This window comes from Styela clava, unplaced genomic scaffold, assembly GCF_964204865.1.
Source record: "Styela clava unplaced genomic scaffold, kaStyClav1.hap1.2 HAP1_SCAFFOLD_79, whole genome shotgun sequence".
NCBI classification, from domain to species: Eukaryota; Metazoa; Chordata; class Ascidiacea; order Stolidobranchia; family Styelidae; genus Styela; species Styela clava.
This window is the reverse complement of record NW_027556434.1, coordinates 30,001-36,626: the sequence shown is the minus strand read 5'-3', so window position 1 is coordinate 36,626 and position 6,626 is coordinate 30,001.

Genomic DNA, 6,626 nt, shown 5'->3' with positions numbered 1-6,626 from the left:
GACAGTAATTTCGAATGAGCCAAGAAAGAGCGGTGCGGGGCCGGTCGGAGCGCACCCTTTTCTCGGTGGCTGGCGGGCGAGAGAGTGCTGCGTCGCCGGCATCGGCGTCGAAAGAAGCCGAGCCGAAAAAAGTTAATGTACAAACGTGCAAGCATACTAACCTAACCCTAGGTAAGGCATGTCAGAGCGAAAGACAGTAAACTCGAATGAGCCATGAAAGAGCGGTGCGGGGCCGGTCGGAGCGCACCCTTTTCTCGGTGGCTGGCGGGCGAGAGAGTGCTGCGTCGCCGGCATCGGCGTCGAAAGAAGCCGAGCCGAAAAAAGTTAAAGTACAAACGTGCAAGCATACTAACCTAACCCTAGGTAAGGCATGTCAGAGCGAAAGACAGTAATTTCGAATGAGCCAAGAAAGAGCGGTGCGGGGCCGGTCGGAGCGCACCCTTTTCTCGGTGGCTGGCGGGCGAGAGAGTGCTGCGTCGCCGGCATCGGCGTCGAAAGAAGCCGAGCCGAAAAAAGTTAAAGTACAAACGTGCAAGCATACTAACCTAACCCTAGGTAAGGCATGTCAGAGCGAAAGACAGTAATTTCGAATGAGCCAAGAAAGAGCGGTGCGGGGCCGGTCGGAGCGCACCCTTTTCTAGGTGGCTGGCGGGCGAGAGAGTGCTGCGTCGCCGGCATCGGCGTCGAAAGAAGCCGAGCCAAAAAAAGTTAAAGTACAAACGTGCAAGCATACTAACCTAACCCTAGGTAAGGCATGTCAGAGCGAAAGACAGTAATTTCGAATGAGCCAAGAAAGAGCGGTGCGGGGCCGGTCGGAGCGCACCCTTTTCTCGGTGGCTGGCGGGCGAGAGAGTGCTGCGTCGCCGGCATCGGCGTCGAAAGAAGCCGAGCCGAAAAAAGTTAAAGTACAAACGTGCAAGCATACTAACCTAACCCTAGGTAAGGCATGTCAGAGCGAAAGACAGTAATTTCGAATGAGCCAAGAAAGAGCGGTGCGGGGCCGGTCGGAGCGCACCCTTTTCTAGGTGGCTGGCGGGCGAGAGAGTGCTGCGTCGCCGGCATCGGCGTCGAAAGAAGCCGAGCCAAAAAAAGTTAAAGTACAAACGTGCAAGCATACTAACCTAACCCTAGGTAAGGCATGTCAGAGCGAAAGACAGTAATTTCGAATGAGCCATGAAAGAGCGGTGCGGGGCCGGTCGGAGCGCACCCTTTTCTCGGTGGCTGGCGGGCGAGAGAGTGCTGCGTCGCCGGCATCGGCGTCGAAAGAAGCCGAGCCAAAAAAAGTTAAAGTACAAACGTGCAAGCATACTAACCTAACCCTAGGTAAGGCATGTCAGAGCGAAAGACAGTAATTTCGAATGAGCCATGAAAGAGCGGTGCGGGGCCGGTCGGAGCGCACCCTTTTCTCGGTGGCTGGCGGGCGAGAGAGTGCTGCGTCGCCGGCATCGGCGTCGAAAGAGGCCGAGCCGAAAAAAGTTAATGTACAAACGTGCAAGCATACTAACCTAACCCTAGGTAAGGCATGTCAGAGCGAAAGACAGTAATTTCGAATGAGCCAAGAAAGAGCGGTGCGGGGCCGGTCGGAGCGCACCCTTTTCTCGGTGGCTGGCGGGCGAGAGAGTGCTGCGTCGCCGGCATCGGCGTCGAAAGAAGCCGAGCCGAAAAAAGTTAAAGTACAAACGTGCAAGCATACTAACCTAACCCTAGGTAAGGCATGTCAGAGCGAAAGACAGTAATTTCGAATGAGCCATGAAAGAGCGGTGCGGGGCCGGTCGGAGCGCACCCTTTTCTCGGTGGCTGGCGGGCGAGAGAGTGCTGCGTCGCCGGCATCGGCGTCGAAAGAAGCCGAGCCGAAAAAAGTTAATGTACAAACGTGCAAGCATACTAACCTAACCCTAGGTAAGGCATGTCAGAGCGAAAGACAGTAATTTCGAATGAGCCAAGAAAGAGCGGTGCGGGGCCGGTCGGAGCGCACCCTTTTCTCGGTGGCTGGCGGGCGAGAGAGTGCTGCGTCGCCGGCATCGGCGTCGAAAGAAGCCGAGCCGAAAAAAGTTAATGTACAAACGTGCAAGCATACTAACCTAACCCTAGGTAAGGCATGTCAGAGCGAAAGACAGTAATTTCGAATGAGCCAAGAAAGAGCGGTGCGGGGCCGGTCGGAGCGCACCCTTTTCTCGGTGGCTGGCGGGCGAGAGAGTGCTGCGTCGCCGGCATCGGCGTCGAAAGAAGCCGAGCCGAAAAAAGTTAAAGTACAAACGTGCAAGCATACTAACCTAACCCTAGGTAAGGCATGTCAGAGCGAAAGACAGTAATTTCGAATGAGCCAAGAAAGAGCGGTGCGGGGCCGGTCGGAGCGCACCCTTTTCTAGGTGGCTGGCGGGCGAGAGAGTGCTGCGTCGCCGGCATCGGCGTCGAAAGAAGCCGAGCCAAAAAAAGTTAAAGTACAAACGTGCAAGCATACTAACCTAACCCTAGGTAAGGCATGTCAGAGCGAAAGACAGTAATTTCGAATGAGCCAAGAAAGAGCGGTGCGGGGCCGGTCGGAGCGCACCCTTTTCTCGGTGGCTGGCGGGCGAGAGAGTGCTGCGTCGCCGGCATCGGCGTCGAAAGAAGCCGAGCCGAAAAAAGTTAAAGTACAAACGTGCAAGCATACTAACCTAACCCTAGGTAAGGCATGTCAGAGCGAAAGACAGTAATTTCGAATGAGCCAAGAAAGAGCGGTGCGGGGCCGGTCGGAGCGCACCCTTTTCTAGGTGGCTGGCGGGCGAGAGAGTGCTGCGTCGCCGGCATCGGCGTCGAAAGAAGCCGAGCCAAAAAAAGTTAAAGTACAAACGTGCAAGCATACTAACCTAACCCTAGGTAAGGCATGTCAGAGCGAAAGACAGTAATTTCGAATGAGCCATGAAAGAGCGGTGCGGGGCCGGTCGGAGCGCACCCTTTTCTCGGTGGCTGGCGGGCGAGAGAGTGCTGCGTCGCCGGCATCGGCGTCGAAAGAAGCCGAGCCAAAAAAAGTTAAAGTACAAACGTGCAAGCATACTAACCTAACCCTAGGTAAGGCATGTCAGAGCGAAAGACAGTAATTTCGAATGAGCCATGAAAGAGCGGTGCGGGGCCGGTCGGAGCGCACCCTTTTCTCGGTGGCTGGCGGGCGAGAGAGTGCTGCGTCGCCGGCATCGGCGTCGAAAGAGGCCGAGCCGAAAAAAGTTAATGTACAAACGTGCAAGCATACTAACCTAACCCTAGGTAAGGCATGTCAGAGCGAAAGACAGTAATTTCGAATGAGCCAAGAAAGAGCGGTGCGGGGCCGGTCGGAGCGCACCCTTTTCTCGGTGGCTGGCGGGCGAGAGAGTGCTGCGTCGCCGGCATCGGCGTCGAAAGAAGCCGAGCCGAAAAAAGTTAAAGTACAAACGTGCAAGCATACTAACCTAACCCTAGGTAAGGCATGTCAGAGCGAAAGACAGTAATTTCGAATGAGCCAAGAAAGAGCGGTGCGGGGCCGGTCGGAGCGCACCCTTTTCTAGGTGGCTGGCGGGCGAGAGAGTGCTGCGTCGCCGGCATCGGCGTCGAAAGAAGCCGAGCCAAAAAAAGTTAAAGTACAAACGTGCAAGCATACTAACCTAACCCTAGGTAAGGCATGTCAGAGCGAAAGACAGTAATTTCGAATGAGCCATGAAAGAGCGGTGCGGGGCCGGTCGGAGCGCACCCTTTTCTCGGTGGCTGGCGGGCGAGAGAGTGCTGCGTCGCCGGCATCGGCGTCGAAAGAAGCCGAGCCGAAAAAAGTTAATGTACAAACGTGCAAGCATACTAACCTAACCCTAGGTAAGGCATGTCAGAGCGAAAGACAGTAATTTCGAATGAGCCAAGAAAGAGCGGTGCGGGGCCGGTCGGAGCGCACCCTTTTCTCGGTGGCTGGCGGGCGAGAGAGTGCTGCGTCGCCGGCATCGGCGTCGAAAGAAGCCGAGCCGAAAAAAGTTAATGTACAAACGTGCAAGCATACTAACCTAACCCTAGGTAAGGCATGTCAGAGCGAAAGACAGTAAACTCGAATGAGCCATGAAAGAGCGGTGCGGGGCCGGTCGGAGCGCACCCTTTTCTCGGTGGCTGGCGGGCGAGAGAGTGCTGCGTCGCCGGCATCGGCGTCGAAAGAAGCCGAGCCGAAAAAAGTTAAAGTACAAACGTGCAAGCATACTAACCTAACCCTAGGTAAGGCATGTCAGAGCGAAAGACAGTAATTTCGAATGAGCCAAGAAAGAGCGGTGCGGGGCCGGTCGGAGCGCACCCTTTTCTCGGTGGCTGGCGGGCGAGAGAGTGCTGCGTCGCCGGCATCGGCGTCGAAAGAAGCCGAGCCGAAAAAAGTTAAAGTACAAACGTGCAAGCATACTAACCTAACCCTAGGTAAGGCATGTCAGAGCGAAAGACAGTAATTTCGAATGAGCCAAGAAAGAGCGGTGCGGGGCCGGTCGGAGCGCACCCTTTTCTAGGTGGCTGGCGGGCGAGAGAGTGCTGCGTCGCCGGCATCGGCGTCGAAAGAAGCCGAGCCAAAAAAAGTTAAAGTACAAACGTGCAAGCATACTAACCTAACCCTAGGTAAGGCATGTCAGAGCGAAAGACAGTAATTTCGAATGAGCCAAGAAAGAGCGGTGCGGGGCCGGTCGGAGCGCACCCTTTTCTCGGTGGCTGGCGGGCGAGAGAGTGCTGCGTCGCCGGCATCGGCGTCGAAAGAAGCCGAGCCGAAAAAAGTTAAAGTACAAACGTGCAAGCATACTAACCTAACCCTAGGTAAGGCATGTCAGAGCGAAAGACAGTAATTTCGAATGAGCCAAGAAAGAGCGGTGCGGGGCCGGTCGGAGCGCACCCTTTTCTAGGTGGCTGGCGGGCGAGAGAGTGCTGCGTCGCCGGCATCGGCGTCGAAAGAAGCCGAGCCAAAAAAAGTTAAAGTACAAACGTGCAAGCATACTAACCTAACCCTAGGTAAGGCATGTCAGAGCGAAAGACAGTAATTTCGAATGAGCCATGAAAGAGCGGTGCGGGGCCGGTCGGAGCGCACCCTTTTCTCGGTGGCTGGCGGGCGAGAGAGTGCTGCGTCGCCGGCATCGGCGTCGAAAGAAGCCGAGCCAAAAAAAGTTAAAGTACAAACGTGCAAGCATACTAACCTAACCCTAGGTAAGGCATGTCAGAGCGAAAGACAGTAATTTCGAATGAGCCATGAAAGAGCGGTGCGGGGCCGGTCGGAGCGCACCCTTTTCTCGGTGGCTGGCGGGCGAGAGAGTGCTGCGTCGCCGGCATCGGCGTCGAAAGAGGCCGAGCCGAAAAAAGTTAATGTACAAACGTGCAAGCATACTAACCTAACCCTAGGTAAGGCATGTCAGAGCGAAAGACAGTAATTTCGAATGAGCCAAGAAAGAGCGGTGCGGGGCCGGTCGGAGCGCACCCTTTTCTCGGTGGCTGGCGGGCGAGAGAGTGCTGCGTCGCCGGCATCGGCGTCGAAAGAAGCCGAGCCGAAAAAAGTTAAAGTACAAACGTGCAAGCATACTAACCTAACCCTAGGTAAGGCATGTCAGAGCGAAAGACAGTAATTTCGAATGAGCCAAGAAAGAGCGGTGCGGGGCCGGTCGGAGCGCACCCTTTTCTAGGTGGCTGGCGGGCGAGAGAGTGCTGCGTCGCCGGCATCGGCGTCGAAAGAAGCCGAGCCAAAAAAAGTTAAAGTACAAACGTGCAAGCATACTAACCTAACCCTAGGTAAGGCATGTCAGAGCGAAAGACAGTAATTTCGAATGAGCCATGAAAGAGCGGTGCGGGGCCGGTCGGAGCGCACCCTTTTCTCGGTGGCTGGCGGGCGAGAGAGTGCTGCGTCGCCGGCATCGGCGTCGAAAGAAGCCGAGCCGAAAAAAGTTAATGTACAAACGTGCAAGCATACTAACCTAACCCTAGGTAAGGCATGTCAGAGCGAAAGACAGTAATTTCGAATGAGCCAAGAAAGAGCGGTGCGGGGCCGGTCGGAGCGCACCCTTTTCTCGGTGGCTGGCGGGCGAGAGAGTGCTGCGTCGCCGGCATCGGCGTCGAAAGAAGCCGAGCCGAAAAAAGTTAATGTACAAACGTGCAAGCATACTAACCTAACCCTAGGTAAGGCATGTCAGAGCGAAAGACAGTAAACTCGAATGAGCCATGAAAGAGCGGTGCGGGGCCGGTCGGAGCGCACCCTTTTCTCGGTGGCTGGCGGGCGAGAGAGTGCTGCGTCGCCGGCATCGGCGTCGAAAGAAGCCGAGCCGAAAAAAGTTAAAGTACAAACGTGCAAGCATACTAACCTAACCCTAGGTAAGGCATGTCAGAGCGAAAGACAGTAATTTCGAATGAGCCAAGAAAGAGCGGTGCGGGGCCGGTCGGAGCGCACCCTTTTCTCGGTGGCTGGCGGGCGAGAGAGTGCTGCGTCGCCGGCATCGGCGTCGAAAGAAGCCGAGCCGAAAAAAGTTAAAGTACGAACGCGATGCTAATGAGCGAGCCGTTGTCTCGACTAATGTGTAGGGGGCGTTCGATCGAGCGTCTGGCTTGAGCGCTTGTCGGCCTAGCAGAACGGTCGCATTGTTATGCCCGGGTTTTAGGCACCGCTGCAGGCGGCCGGCAGAGCT